A 15,241-nucleotide genomic window follows, 5' to 3' on the forward strand; every position below is an offset into this window, starting at 1 on the left:
TCTCTCTCTCTATGTCTATCATAAATAAATAAATCTTAAAAAAAGAAGCCCATGGTATTTCCTTTTTTTTTTTTTAAGGCTGAATAATAGTCTACTGTATGTATATACTACATTTTCTTTATCCATTTACTGATGGACATTTAGATGGCCTCCAGAAGTCCGCTATTGTGAATAGTGCTACAATGAACATGGGAGCGCAGACACCTCTTTGAAATTCCACAGACATTATTCTACATGAAATAAGCCAGTCATTGGGGCATCTGGCTAGCTCAGTAGTAGAGCATGTGACTCTCAATCTCAGGGTCATAAGTTCAAGCTCATGTTGGGCATGGAGCCTACTTAAAAAAAAATATTACTTAAAAAAATAAGCCAGTCACAGGACAAATCCTGAATGACTCCATTTATTGAGGTACCTAAAACATAGTCAAACTGATAGAGAGTACAATGGTGGTTACCAGAGGCTAGATGGGTGGTAGAATGAGGAGTTGTTGTTCAGTTGGTACTAAAGGTTTACTTATGCAAGATGAACTAGTTCCAGTGATGTGCCATACAGTATAGTGCCTAAAATCACCAATACTCTTTTTAGGCACTTAAAAATTTAAGAGGGTAGATCCCTGAATGAATAAAGAAGATGTGGTCTATATACACAATGGAATATTAACCATCAAAAAAGATGAATACCTACCATTTACATTGATGTGGATGGAACTGGAGGGTATTATGTTGAGTGAAATAAGTCCATCGGAAAAAGACAATTATCATATGGTCTCACTTAAATGTGAAATATAAGAAATAGTGAAAGGGACCATAAGGGAAGGCAGGAAACTGAGTGGCAAAAAATTAGGAAGACAAACCATGAGAGACTCCTAACTCTGGGAAACAAAGGGTTGTAGAAGGGGAGGTGGGTGGTGGGTATGGGGTCACTGGGTGATGGGCACTAAGGAGAGCACAGGATGAGATGAGCACTGGGTGTTATATTTTATGTTGACAAATTGAATTTAAATAATTTTTTTTAAAAAGATGGTAGATCCCATATTGAGAGTTCTTATCACAAAAATAAAACAAAGGGACACATGATGATATGCCTATCACCTTAATTGTGGTGACGATTTTGTGGGTGTACCCACATGCCCACACTCCTCAAATTATATATTAAACACGTGTAACTTTTTGTGTACATCAAATACACCTCGGTAGAGCTGTTTTAAAAAGAAGCAGCAGTGGGGCGCCTGGGTGGTTCAGTTGGTTTTGCAGCTGCCTTCTGCTCAGGTCATGATCCCGGGGTCCTGGAATCAAGCCCCATGTCAGGCTCCCTGCTCAGTGGGGAGTCAGCTTCCCCCCCCCTCACCCCACTCGTGTTTCTCTCTCTCATTCTCACTCTCTCTCAAATAAGTAAATCTTAAAAAAAAAAAAAAAAAAAAAAGCAGCAGCGGCCCATGCAGCAGGTGAAGCCGATCCGCTCGGCACAACAGAATGCTGTGAGCTTTGATTACATTGGTCTGTCGTTCGTAGGAGACTGGTGCAGCTGGTTTCCCATTCTCTAATCTTTAGTGTTGGGGAGACAAGGGTGGCTGCTTCAGAGGGTCCTAGAGTTGCAGGAGCAGAAACTTAGGGAGAAACGTAAGCCCTGCTCCCTCTGGCCTTTAAGCCTGCGCTGTGTGTGGTTCTGTATCCGGCCTCTGGAGCTGCTGGAAGTAAGCGGGGCTCTCAGGGCCCTGAAAACAACTGGTGGCCTTGGCCTCTTGGTCAAATCCAGCCGCCTCCCTGTACGTGTAGTCTTTCCCATTCTTTCTGGGTCAGGGAACCACCATTGCCTCGGGATGCACCCCAGCCACAGGTTCTGGAACTGTCAAACTGTTTCCTTCTGAAAGCCTTGAGCTAAGGCCAAAAGTGATGTCACATTTTAATTGGAGCCCTCTGGTTGCTGGTCTGCAAGGAGCAAAGGCAAAGCGGTGAGACCAGGCAGGAGGTAAAAGATGATGCCCCTTGGATTTGGCTGAGGCCAGGCGGGGGGCCAGCGGTGTGGTGAGATGGGGTTGGGTTCTGAAGGTATTTTGGGAGTAGAGCCAGCAGGATTTGCTGATGGATTAGCTGTGGGGAGTAAAAGAAAAAGACTTCAAGATTTTGGGACTGAACAACTGGAAAGGCAGAGATTAACAGAGGTGAGGGAGGAATGGGAGGAGCAGGTTGGGATGAGTAGGGGAAGACCAGGAGCTCCAACTGCTGGACTGGGAATCCAGAAATCCAAGCCCTGATACCAATTCTGTCACTCAGGAGTCACAGCACTTACTAATAATTTATATACACCAGGCCCTCTTCTAAGCACTTAATACACATCTTCCTATTCTCCTCCCCACAGTGCAGCCCCAGAAGGTAGATTTCATCCTTGTTTTGCAGATGAGATGGAAATGGGCTCAAAGATGGTACCCGAAATGCTGCCTGGAGGCACAGAGCAGAAAAGCCAGACTCAAACCCAGTGTGTCCAACTCCAAAGCCCATATCCCTGAGCAAGTGCAAACTGCCTCTGGAGTCCTGTGTTCACTTTGACTTGTGGGGGTCTAATCAAGGGATTCGTCGGAAAGATGGTTATGTCCTGACTCTGCAAATGTGCCTAATGGGGGCCCGTGCCTCCTTCTCTAAATGAGAACATGTTAGTGCTGACACTCAGTGCATCGGTTTTGGGAAGTAGCTGCAGTGAAAAGCAGGGCAAGGGAAATGCCATGATGACCCACATTCTCAGTTTGAGAATATTGTGATGTATTATGAATGGATCCTTCTGAAGTATGGTTTGAATACCTACTTAAATAATTCATTCTCTGATATGAGGCATTTTGAAAGCGAGGCGCTAATGGAATATTATTTCTTGTGAATTGGAACATTCCATTAAATATGACATTATATTCTTTTCTGCCATCTCTTGCTTTCTTCTTGGGAACAAAAACAATCCTGGATTTCTCTGGAAAGCAGAGGGGTTCCCAAGTGCCTCACAGGGTTGGTTTTTGTTTTTGTTTTTTTTTTTTTTGGTTTTGGTTTTGGTTTTTTGGTTTTTGTTGTTGTTGTTTTCTCATTAATAAGCCAATCTTACTGGGAATAGGAGGAAGAACATAATCTTGTTGCAGGATTTTCATTCACATATTAAGACCTGACCCTTCATAGGGAACTTAAGTGCTCAAGTCTCTGCGCTGGGCCAGACCTCTGTGTGACTCTTGGATCAATGGCTTACTAGTCAGGGAAACTGATACAGATATAGCGACCCTTTTAGGAAATGTTTCCCTTGTGACTTATTTAATAATTCATTGTTTAATTTTCAAATATTTGTGGAAGTCCTAAATTTTCTACAGTTTTTGCTTTCTGTTTTTTTAAACTTCATTCCATTGTGGTCAAAAAACGTATTTCCTGTGATTCCAATCCTTTCATATTTATTGAGACTTACCTTTTTTATCCTGTTGTTTTTCTCTTGGAGAATGTTCTGAGCTTAAAAAAATTGTATATTCTGCTGTCATTGGGTGGAGTATTCTATAATTGTCAGATCAAGTTGGAATGTGCTGTACGTATATCCTTACCTGATGTCCTATCTAGTTGTTCTCCTCATTTCAATTGTCAGGTTTTTTTTTCACGTATTTTGAGTCTCTATTATTAGGTGCATAAACAGTTACAATCATTATATCTTCTTCATGTAGTGACCTTTTTATTATGACACGTCTCCCTTTGTTTCTGGTATTATTTCTTAAAGTTCATTTTGTTTTGTATTAATATAGTTGTTCCAGTTCTCTTTTAGATACTGTTTGCATGGTATATATTTTTCCATCTTTTTGCTTCCAAATTATTTGTGTCTTTAAAACTGTAATGTGTCTCTTCTTCTTCTTCTTCTTCTTCTTCTTCTTCTTCTTCTTCTTCTTTTTTATTAATGTGTCTCTTCTATGGAGTGTGTAATTGATCTTGCTTTTTAGAAATCCAATCTGAGGGATCCCTGGGTGGTGCAGCGGTTTAGTGCCTGCCTTTGGCCCAGGGTGTGATCCTAGAAACTAGGGATCGAATCCCACGTCAGGCTCTCTGCCTCTCTCACACACCCCGAAGTGTGTGACTATCATAAATAAATAAAACTTAAAAAAAAAAAAAAGAAATCCAATCTGAGAACTCCTGTCTTTTGATTGGGGTATTTAGTCTATTCATATTTAATGTAATTGTTAATATAGTTGAATTTATAATCAGCCACTTCACTATTTGGTTTTTTAAATTGTATTTATTTATTCATGAGAGACACAGAGAGAGAGGCAGAGACACAGGCAGTGGGAGAAGCAGGCTCCATGCAGGGAACCCGACGTGGGACTCGATCCCGAGCCACCCAGGCTGGCCTCACTATTTGCTTTTTGTATGTACTATATCTTTCTCATTTTCTGACTTTTGTATTAAACAAATATTTTTAGTGTATCATATCATCTTAATTCTTCTGTTGACATTTTTTCTGTTTTTAAAAAATATTTATTTGGATTATTTTCTTGGTGATTGCTCTAGGACAGTGGTTCCCAACTAAGGGTGATTTCCTCCCTCAACCAGGACATTTAAAAATATGGAGACATTTTTATTTGCCATAACTGGGGGTGTTTTAATTCTTAGTGTTAGCCTGACTTCCTCAGGGAATGCCTGTGTCTATGTAGCTTAGTAGTTAGCCTTTGATTCAGGGAGATGTTGTGTTTAACCACCTTGAGGTCATAACACTTTCATCCTTCCCAGCTAGCCAGAGAGATGTAAAGATCTTATTTAGGCCTTTTATTGCTCTATCACTTCCAAGGTCTTCCTGTGAAATTTCTGGCTGATCCAGCACCACCACCCCCAACCTGGGACCACAGCTGTAGGCTGTAGGGCTGCAGATTTTCTAGGTTCATGTTCTACTGAGCTTGCTACTTTCACTGACAGAGTTATCAGGCATGGACTTTTTGCTCTCCCTACCAACTCCAGTTTGCCCCTACTTGTAGCCAAACCGTCTTGCCCTGGTAAAATGACTGCACCTGCCAAGCTGGGTAAGGGGATGGAAACAGTCCCAGGCTAGAAGGCTGCAGACTCCTGTTATTCTTACACAAAGTTCCAGCGGTTCTCTAGGGATAAATATCTCTCAATTTACTGTTTTCCTTTGGATGGTATCTAGAGCCTTGGCACGGTTTGATTTTGATAGTTTTTGTCCAGTTTTATTCTTGTGTTTTGGGAGGGAAGATTTGCCTACTTCTTCCTACTCTCATAGCTGGAAATCTCCTTTCTGTATATTTTTAAGTTTTTAATACCTGTGGTCAAACTTCTCTCAAAAAGGTTTTACTTCCACAAGCAAGATTTTAAAGTGCAAAAAGACTACATTTTATATTGGTCCTAGTTATCCAGATGTTGCCTAACACTAAAGGGGGCTTTTTACTTGATTTTAGTTAGTAAAATTCATGCTTTTTAATGCAGAATTAAGTTATACATTCAGCATTTTATAAGTCTTCATGGAACATAAACAGAAATTGAATAGTCACCCAAAGCATTTCAAATAATTGCAAATAAATATTCTTTGCTCCCCTCCCCCTTGGTTTGTATTTCCTTAGTTTCCATGGATATAGGAGTTTGGGAAGAAATCTAATCACATTGGCTTATATTCTTAGCTTAGAGAGATAGGGACAGTGGGTAAGAAGTGAGTGTCCTGAAAAGGGCATATCTGCCCTTCTAAGCTTTGCTGAAATGAATCCAGATTTCACAAGACAAATTCATTTTGGTAGTTTAACGATATTTTAAAGATAATGCATACATAATAATTTTTAAAATCTCAAACACTACAAAAAAAAAAAAAAAAAGAATGTATACTGTAAAGACTCTTTCTTCCAACCCTGTCAGGTTCCCAGTTCTCCACCCCAGTGGCAACCAAGATTACCAATTGTTTGCATTTTCTTTAAGACATAGTCTATGTAGATTCAAGAATGTGAGTGTATGTATGCCCTTTTTACACAAAAGGTAACTTTTTTTTTGAATTATAAAATAATTTCAGGCTTAAAAATAAAATTGTAGGGGGGCTTAGCTGGCCTAGTTGGTGGAATGTGCAACACTTGATTTTAGGGAGTGAGTTTGAGCCCCACATTGGGTGTAGAGATTGCTTAAAAATGAAATCTTAATAAAATTTTATAAGTAGTAGAAGAATTTCTGCATACCCTTTCTGCAGCTTATCCATATGCTAATATCATCTATAATCACAAAACAATGATCAAAACCAGGAAATTAGATTTGACACAACACTATTAGTAATCTGACCTTATTCAAGTATTTTTGATGATCTCTTGAATTATATTTTTCTGGCTCAGGATCAAATTCAAGATTATACATTGCATTTAGTTTTCACGTCTCCTAATTTTCTCCAGTTTGGGAGAATTTTTCAGACTTTGTCTTTCATGACCTTGACACTTTTGAAAAGCATTGTGTAATGATTTATAGAGTATCCCTCAATTTGAATTTATTTGATGTTTCCTCATGGTTACCACAGAAGTTAATTTGTCTCCTTCTCATTGCATCATATCAGGATGTTAACTTTGAACTGTTAAGTGGTATCTGCCAGATTTCTCCACTGTAAAGTTACTACTTTCCCCTTGGCAACTAATAAGTATTTTGTGGAGAGATACTTTGAGATTATGTAACTATCCTATTTCTATCATATATGTACCCACAAATTTTAGCATCCACTGATAATTCCTGCTTGCAATGTTATTACCATAGTATTTGCCAAGTGGTGATTTTCTATTTCAATCAACCCTTGTACATTTTTTAATTGGAATTCTACTGTAAGAAAAACTTTCACTTTTCCTGCATTTTTAAGTTTATCCAACTATACCGCCAAGTACTTATACTTATTTTACTGTGAGCAATAATCCACCACCATTATTATTAACTTCATTGCTCAAAGTATACCAGATTTGGCTATTGGGAGCTCCTTCAAGTCATCCCCTGACTCATTCTTTGTTTTATTTGAAGTCCTCTAATAATTTTGAATAATAATTAGAATATCTTAAGTTTACCTTGACAATTTCTTCTTTTAAAAAGATTTTATTTTGGGCAGCCCAGGTGGCTCAGGGGTTTAATGCCGCCTTCAGCCCAGGGCCTAATCCTGGAGACCCGGGATCGAGTCCCACATTGGGCTCCCTGATGGAGCCTGCTTCTCCGTCTGCCTGTGTCTCTGCCTCTCTCTCTCTCTCTCTCCGTGTGTCTCTCATGAATAAATAAGTAAAATCTTTAAAAATAAAGATTTTATTTTTATTTTGAGAGAGAACACAGAGGGAGAGGGAGAGGGAGAAGCAGACTCCCTGCTGACCAGTGAGCCCTATGTGGATTTTGATCCCAGGACCCTGAAATTATGACCTGAGCTAAAGGCAGACACTTAGCCAACTGAGCCACCCAGGTGCCCCAACAATTTCTTTTTGTTTTTTAAGATTTATTTATTTATTACAGAGAGAATGAGAATGAGAGAGTGAGCATGAGCTGGGAGAGGGGTGAGGGAGAAAATCTCAAGCAGACTCCATGCTGAGTGCAGAGCCTCATGTGGGACTTGATCTCTGAGATCATGACCTGAGCCAAAACTAAAAGTTGGGCACTCAAGCACCTGAGCCACCCCATGCGCCCCTACACTTGAAAGCAGATTCACAATGATGTCATATGATCCTTGTTAGATGATGCTTACATTATTTCAGCACAAGATAGAATTAGTTGCCTGTGCCAACAAAGCCTCATCAAGGACAGATCTGTACCCACCTACCCCAACCACAGTCCACTAGACCAGAGATGGATACTTTACTCAAACAGCTATTTTCAAAGACCAGCTAATATCTTATAACTTATTATATCCTTGTCCTGATAAACACATTTTTAGTATATGTGCTGCTGAAACGAGCACTGCCCTGATGAATACAAAAGGATCAATCAAAGGTCCTGTTCTGGCATTGATTTAAGAGACTGAAAGCATTATAGTTGTTGGGCACTCAAACTGGAAGATGAGGGGCTCAGAGAGAAAAGAATGGAAAAACCCAGTGAGAAGCAGAAACCATCCAAGAGATACACTCATACTGCCCCCTAAGAGAGACAGACAGAAACTTCCCATGCAGCCCGTTTTCCCTCATTTTCTGTGCTTGGCTTCTGTAGGTTCTCTCTCCACCTGCTCACTCAGGATCTGCACATGCACAGTTTACCTGGTATGGCCTTGATCTCTTATATCTAGAAGATTGTGGACTAGAACAAACTCATTCTAAAGTGGAAAGCCAGATCTTGAGTATGTCCTGAATTCCACAGATGGTTGGCTACAGAACTAGAACCTGAGTCCCAGACTGCTGCTGTGTTCTCAGCAAATCTCCAAAACAACTTTCAAGAGTGGCATTTTAGAATACTTTTAAAGTTCTGATCGTGGGGCGCCTGGGTGGCTCAGGGGCATGATCTTCTCTTCCTTTGGCTCGGGGCATGATCCCAGGACCCTGGGATTGAGCCCCACATTAGGCTCCCTACTTGGCAAGGAGCTTGCTTCTCTCTCTCCCTCTGCCTGCTGCTCCCCTGCTTGTGCTCTCTCTCTCTCTGTGTCATATAAATAAATAAAATCTTAAAAAAAAGTTCTGATTGTGTTTCTGTACTCTAGGATAGAATGAGGAAACATGAAAGGCATTTATCCTCTGCTAAATCTCATCATAAATGTTCTTTACTTTCAAAAGACAATCATGGATCATATTAATTATCAAGGTTCAGAGAGAAAAAAGAATTGGTTTTGAAGATTTGAGAGGTCTAAAATATTTCTATACTGGTAATCTGGCAAGAGAAATGTTTTCATTTCTAGTATTGCCAAAGCTCATCTCCCTAAGTAGGAGCAGAGTCAATGGAATTTGGTCCCTGCCAACCAACTGTGATGTCTGTGGGACAGGGAGCTTGGGTAGGCAGGCTCCAGGGAGGTATATTGTAATGTCCCAGGGCAGGGCATGAGCCCCAATTCACCCCATAGGATCAAATAACATCATTACAAAACAAACAAAAAAGATATGAGAGCAGCAAATCACAGTCCCAAGGGGGTTCTGCGTCCTTCACAATCATCTCCAGCTTCATACGAAGTAAGGAAAAGGGTTCAGATTGTGAAAACCTCTTCCACATTGGGCCAGAGTGGACCTAATAAATCAGATCTCCCTAAGCCCTGGTGGCAGGATAGGGAGGTTTTAAGGAGACTATCTATACATTTTGCCCAGAACCCATTTCCCCAACAGCATTATTATAGCAGCTAATAGATGTTAAGCAGTTCTTCCAAGGGACCCAACTAATTAGTGGGACAAAAGCTTTAAATATGCTCTTAACTATTACACTGTGTTTATTGTGCCAGAACAATATCAGTACCCTACCAAAAACAGTACCCTACCAAAACAACCTTTCCTGATTTTAGGGAATAGGGGTAAATGCTGTGGTGATAGCACATCTGTTTCTAACCTTTCTCCTATGCACACATACACTTTATATTTTTATAGATACTATTATACCTACATATGTATATATATAGCCTCCTTACTTACTTAATACCATATCATTAATATTTTCCCATTCAAAAACTTTTCAGGCATTGTTTCTAATAGGCATGTAATAACATCCCCCCCCCAGAGGATGCTCCATCTTTACCAATCCTCAATCTCTCTCAGTGACTCATAATATTTCTCTTAGCACTTGAATAATTTTTTTTACTGTTTCATTTTGAAATATATGGAAAAGTCCAAATAATACCAATGTATAATTTAACAAATAATCAGAGACAAGCTCTCTTATAACAACTTCCCAAGAATCAGACAAAAAAGCAGCCCCCAGAATTCACTGTGTCTCCCTCTCTGCTCCAGACATATAGCTACAACATCTTAAAAGGTCAGTATAATAAAGGTTTTCGTCACCTAGTGACTGTACCACATTAGAGGAGAAACCTTTGTTTCTGACAAATTATTTTCTTGGGCTTTGCATATAGCTCAGAGGCATCTAATCCTCAGAATTTGTTAAAAGTTGCACATCTCTTGAGAGTCATTCACACACTGTAACTTTGCCTTAACACTTTCCTGTTTAGACTCACTGGCTTTCAAGCCATTTCTAATGACCAGCCCCAGGTGCCTAGATCCGCTTGTCCTGCAATCTGATCTTGCATGCCTAAAGTAGCTTTCTTTTATATTTCACCCTGGTTTTTCAGATCTCCCTAGAGGTCTCTCATCTGGGCCCTTGCTTCTTGTTTAATTACCTCTGTCCCAAAACCTCTGCCCAGCAATTCTCCCTTCTCCCATAATGCAAACATTAACCCACTTCAACATCCACTAATTGGAACATTTTTCCTACCCTAGCCAGACAGGGATACTCTCAAAACCACATGGAAAGTGTGGACAGGTGTTTTGTCATGTTTCCCCACTCCCATATGTACCTTCTACTTGGAGAAATGATGCTCTGGAATTATACCACTGGGTGTTTTTACCTCTGGTCCTGAAGTCCTTTTGATCTTTCAGTATTTTTTGTTATGGATCTAATACTCCTGGGAGTGTAAATATCATACACATTCACTACCCTGCAGTGCCATAGGAGGGAGCAAATTGAGCTCAGTGTGCTGATGGAGGGGTTCACACTGCCCCAGCTCCTCAGAGAGGACAAACATTGTAAATGTTAGACAAAAGCTGCAGTGAAATCAACCATGGAAACCATGTAGCATAACTTAAAAAAAATATCAGGGACAGTATAAAAGTAACTATTTTTCAGATAGAAAATAAAAACAAAGGAAATCTATTAACACTTTGGTGACCATCTAGGAAACTTGGACAACATTTCTGCTGGTGGTGTATCAATATTGATCCTGCTTGATCCCCTGGACCCACCCATACTTTTTTTTAAAGATTGATTGATTGATTGATTGATTATAGACAGAGAGAGAGAGAGAGAGGCAGAGACACAGGAGGAGGGAGGAGCAGGCTCCATGCTGGGAGTCCGACGTGGGACTCGGCCCAGGACTTCAGGATAGCACCCTGGGCCAAAGGCAGGCGCTAAACCGCTGAGCCACCCAGGGATCCCCCCACCCATACTTTTGACTCTTCTTTAATCAAAAGATCTTTAGGCTATGGTTGGTTGAGGCTTCATCCTTGTTAGCTGATTATTTGAAAACAGTGTCCAAACTAGAGATAATCCTCCCTCCTTGGCAACCTCTCAGCTTCTTTTCCTTGTTCGTACTCTGGCTCCAGCTCTTCTCCATGCTGCTGCTTCTCTTGCTTGGTTCAGAATTTGTAGAAAAGAATTCTTAGTAGAGGATGCATAAGAGTCCCCAGAGTCCCAGGAAAAGTAGTGAGATTTGGTTGCAAGTAACAGAAACCCAACCCTAACTGGTTTAAGCAAGAACTGACTTGACTATCTGAAAAGTCCAAGGGAATTTCTGACTTCAAAGCCACTTGATTCAGAGGCTCAAACAAGGTCCTTTGAGCCTGGCCTCTCTCTATCTCTCAGCTATACTGCCTTTGGGTTGGCCCCATTAAAATGAAAGGCTTTATCTCACACCTCCCAATTCCATCCTTGGCTTGCACTGGGCCATCTTACAGACTGGGCCATCTTATAGTCAGTAACTGTGGTCAGGAAGGTGAGATAAGTTAGACTCCCTAGAGCTGGGCCAGCCTTGCCCAAACCTGAGAATTAAGAGGAATGGATCTCCTAATAAGAACCAGGATACAGGGATGCCTGGATGGCTCAGTGGTTAAGTGTCTGCCTTTGCCTCAGGGTGTGATCCTGGACTCTAGGATCGAGTCCCGCATTGGACTCCCTGCATGGAGCCTGCTTCTCCCTCTGCCTATGTCTCTGCCTTTCTCTCTCTCTGTCTCTCATGAATAAATAAATAAATAAAATCTTTTTAAAAAAAGAACCAGGATACATTTTTAGAATATTGGGAAATGAAGCTAACAGGAAAAAGAACAATAGATGCCTCACTGTATAAGCTTAGAAGCAATAAGCCTACCTTAGGAAAGTGATTTCCAAGCTGTAATCCATGGGCTAGCAGACTCACCTGTGTTCTTGTTGTTTTGTTTTGTTTGATGCAGAGACTTACTGAATCAGAACATCTGGGGATAAGGCTTTGCAATCAGTACATTTATCAAGCTTCCCTTATTGATTCAGATTTGCAGCTATGAATTACGGCTGCAATTTATAATGTTGGTTCAGGACCAAGGATAGTGGCCCACATGCCCTACTCCTGACAGACCATGGTGAGTATGCTCTGTTCATGCAGAAGAGTCTTGCTGGGAAACAGGGGCAGGGCTCCAGGAGAGGGAGAGAGTCTCTAAAGATGGCCTCCCCTGTAAAAGCCCCTTGTTAAGGCAGCTCCAGATGAAGGCGTGTGAAACTGGTATTCTTTGCCATTCCAATATTCAGATCTTGCTTTTACTGTTCAGAGCCTTTGTGCAGGCAAAGCTCGGTGCTTGCTTTTTCCCTTGGCACCTGGATTCAAGGCCTCACAAAACTTTAATCCTCATCATTCCCTTAATATAGCAAGAATTCTATAGCTGCTCCTTGTGAAAGAGGCACCACTTAGAAAAGGAGAATGCAGCTACTGGTTTACCAGTCCATCTTTGTCCAAAAAGTTGTGTTTAAGAGTGAGGCAAAGGTTTTAACATTTATCAGTATAAACTGATAAAGATCAAGGGTGTTAGAGCAGAGGCCTCGCTCAGATTTCTCAGATGTCAGCAGCCCCCCAAGAAAGCCAAGGTAGAATAAAAGAAAACCCTGATCCACTGCCACCAAGAGTTATCTGTCCACATGTCCTGAGAATGGAGAGGACGCATCAGTCCTTGGAGACCAGCTTGTGCTGGAATTCCAGGGATGCCTTTTGTGGATCTCCTAGGGTCCATTCCTTATCCTTCTGTGAGCAGCACTTCAAGTTTCCTGTGGCGAAATCATGCCCTGCCAATGGGGAAGTCAGTCAGAGATTAAATGTTCTTTAGGGGCTCTGCCCAGTGCTTCCCAAATTGTGGCATACACAGACCTGGGAAGACTGTTGAAATATAGATCTTGATGCAGGAAATTCAGGGTAGGGACTGAGATTCTGCAGTTCTAACAAGCTCCCAAGTGATGCTGAAGCTGCTGGCCTAAGTACCCATTCTCAAGCATTTGGCAGTCAGACAGTTCCAGATTCTGGAATTAGAATCTGAGTTGAGTGTTGAAAAGCTTGGCAGAGCCCAGACCAGACCTTTCTGCTCTTAGACTTGGTTCTTGCCTCTGTCCCTTGTTACTGGCAGGATCCTATCTGCTTCTGATGTAGGCTCTCTAGCCACCCTCCCACTTTGTGAGCTCCTAACACCCCTGCCTAAAAATCCCCTTCCATTCAGTCGGCCAGCCTTGGTTTCTGAAGGATGTGATCCAGAAATCCTGTATGATATGGTCTCTGAGCCTCAATTTCCAAGTTATAAAAGTTTCCCAAGCTATAAGCTTCCTTATAGTTTCCCAACCTATAAAAGAAGTACAGAATCCCTAGTGAGAAGATATTCATAATATTAAATAATGATCACATAATAATATTAAAATGACCATGATCCAAGCCCTGCCCTCAGGTGCCGCTAGTCTCTATGAGGTACTAAGTGGAGGCTCTGCTAGAAACCCTCATGGCTCTGCCCTCCCTCCAGCTCTGCTTAAGGCCAGGTAACACATTAGGATAAAAGAACAAAGGAAACTATTAAAACGTTCAGCTAATGGATTGATTTTTCTAATTACCAGTAATTTTTTTTCCTTTTGGGCCTCAGAAAGCCTGTTCATTTTTATTTAAAATACATATTATTTGGATTTTCTCATATAAATAGTTTAATGTAAATTTTTTCTTTCTTTCTTTCTTTTTTTTTTTTTTTTTTTTTTGGCGACTCTGCCGGGACCCGAATAAAATTTTTCACATATGAAAATGTACTTCCATTAACTGACCTGTCTTGACGCAGTAATGATAGAATTTTCCTAACTAATTACAACTTTCTCAATTTACCCTATTTTTGCTTTCTTGAAAAGTGATGATAACTATAATAATAAGGACTGTTTATTAATTTTATTGATAATAAAAAATTAGGAGCCAATACTTAATTAGTATTTAGGTGTGCCAAGTAATGAGCTAAGCAGTTTATATATTCTGTGTTATTTAATTCTTACAATACACCCTATGATGCAAGATCTGTTATGATTCCAATCTTACAGCTGGGGAAATTGAGGCACAAAAGAATTTGGCAACTTGACCAAGGTTACAAAATGGTGGAGTTGCAACTGATATTTTCAACCTAGGCAGTTTAAATTCCAGAGTGCATCCTGGTAACCACTGGTAGACTCAAGATATGGTTGCACAAATGTGTGGAAAGGAAACAACCAAAATGGATTGGGTCAGTAGGACCTGGTATATCCAATACCATAGAACACTGCAGCTATTAAATAGCCAAGGCAGATCTACATGAGCAGGCATAGGAAGAAGTCCAAGATATATTGTTGGTGAAAATGTATGTTACAGAATAGACTCATTATGTTTTTAAAAAATCCAAAATATATAGATGTCTTTGTATCTAAGTAGAAAACGGTCTGGAAGGTAAGGTACATAAATAACAAAATTAACCCTATGAATTAGGATGTGGAAGGGTGGAAATTTTTGCTTTAAATTTTGATATGCTTCTATATCCATTGAATTTTTTACAAGCACATAATTAGGAAGTTAAGGAAAGCCAAGGAAAAATTTTTTTGCTCTATGGAAAAACCGTGGGAGAATATACTTCAAACTATTAATTATCTGTTGTCATTTCTGGGGGCTGGAGAGTGGGATGATTTTTCTTTTCTATTATATATTTCTGTAATGTTAACATTTTTACAAGGGGAATATATTAATTTTTAATGTATTAGAAGGAGACAGGGTACAAAAAGACTTCCTTCTTGGCACCTTTATGTTGAAAACTTAGGAAATGTATACTAGATCCTGGAAAATATGGCATGTTAAAGAGTGCATTCTTTAAATGACACTTTGGTAGTATGTGTAACACCAAAAGGAAAGGATCAAAATTCTAGCTGGAGCCCAAGAAATAGTCAAATCTGGGAGCAGGGCACCCCCTGCATTCATCTGTGTATCACAGCCAGTCAGCACAGAACCTAGCCTGGAGTTGGTACTTAACAAAGAATGAAAGGTAAGTGAGTACTGTGTATAAAACCTACCTACAATGTAGATTCTTAGACAGGCTTGTGTTCTAATCTTGATGCC

The 15,241-nt window shown here is 40.3% G+C and overlaps 1 long non-coding RNA gene across 1 annotated transcript; it reads right to left on the reverse strand.

Moving 5' to 3' along the window:
* Nucleotides 1–385: 385 nt before the first annotated feature.
* On the reverse strand, nucleotides 386–13,768 carry LOC140621144 (uncharacterized). The gene is made up of 2 exons (XR_012020879.1): nucleotides 12,038–13,768; nucleotides 386–2,091 (listed from the first exon to the last, which is right to left on the reverse strand). It is a non-coding gene; the product is annotated as an uncharacterized lncRNA (long non-coding RNA).
* Between the last annotated feature and the right edge of the window lie 1,473 nt (nucleotides 13,769–15,241).

The sequence above is a fragment of the Canis lupus genome, chromosome 29 (assembly GCF_048164855.1).
Source record: "Canis lupus baileyi chromosome 29, mCanLup2.hap1, whole genome shotgun sequence".
Classification (NCBI taxonomy): Eukaryota; Metazoa; Chordata; class Mammalia; order Carnivora; family Canidae; genus Canis; species Canis lupus.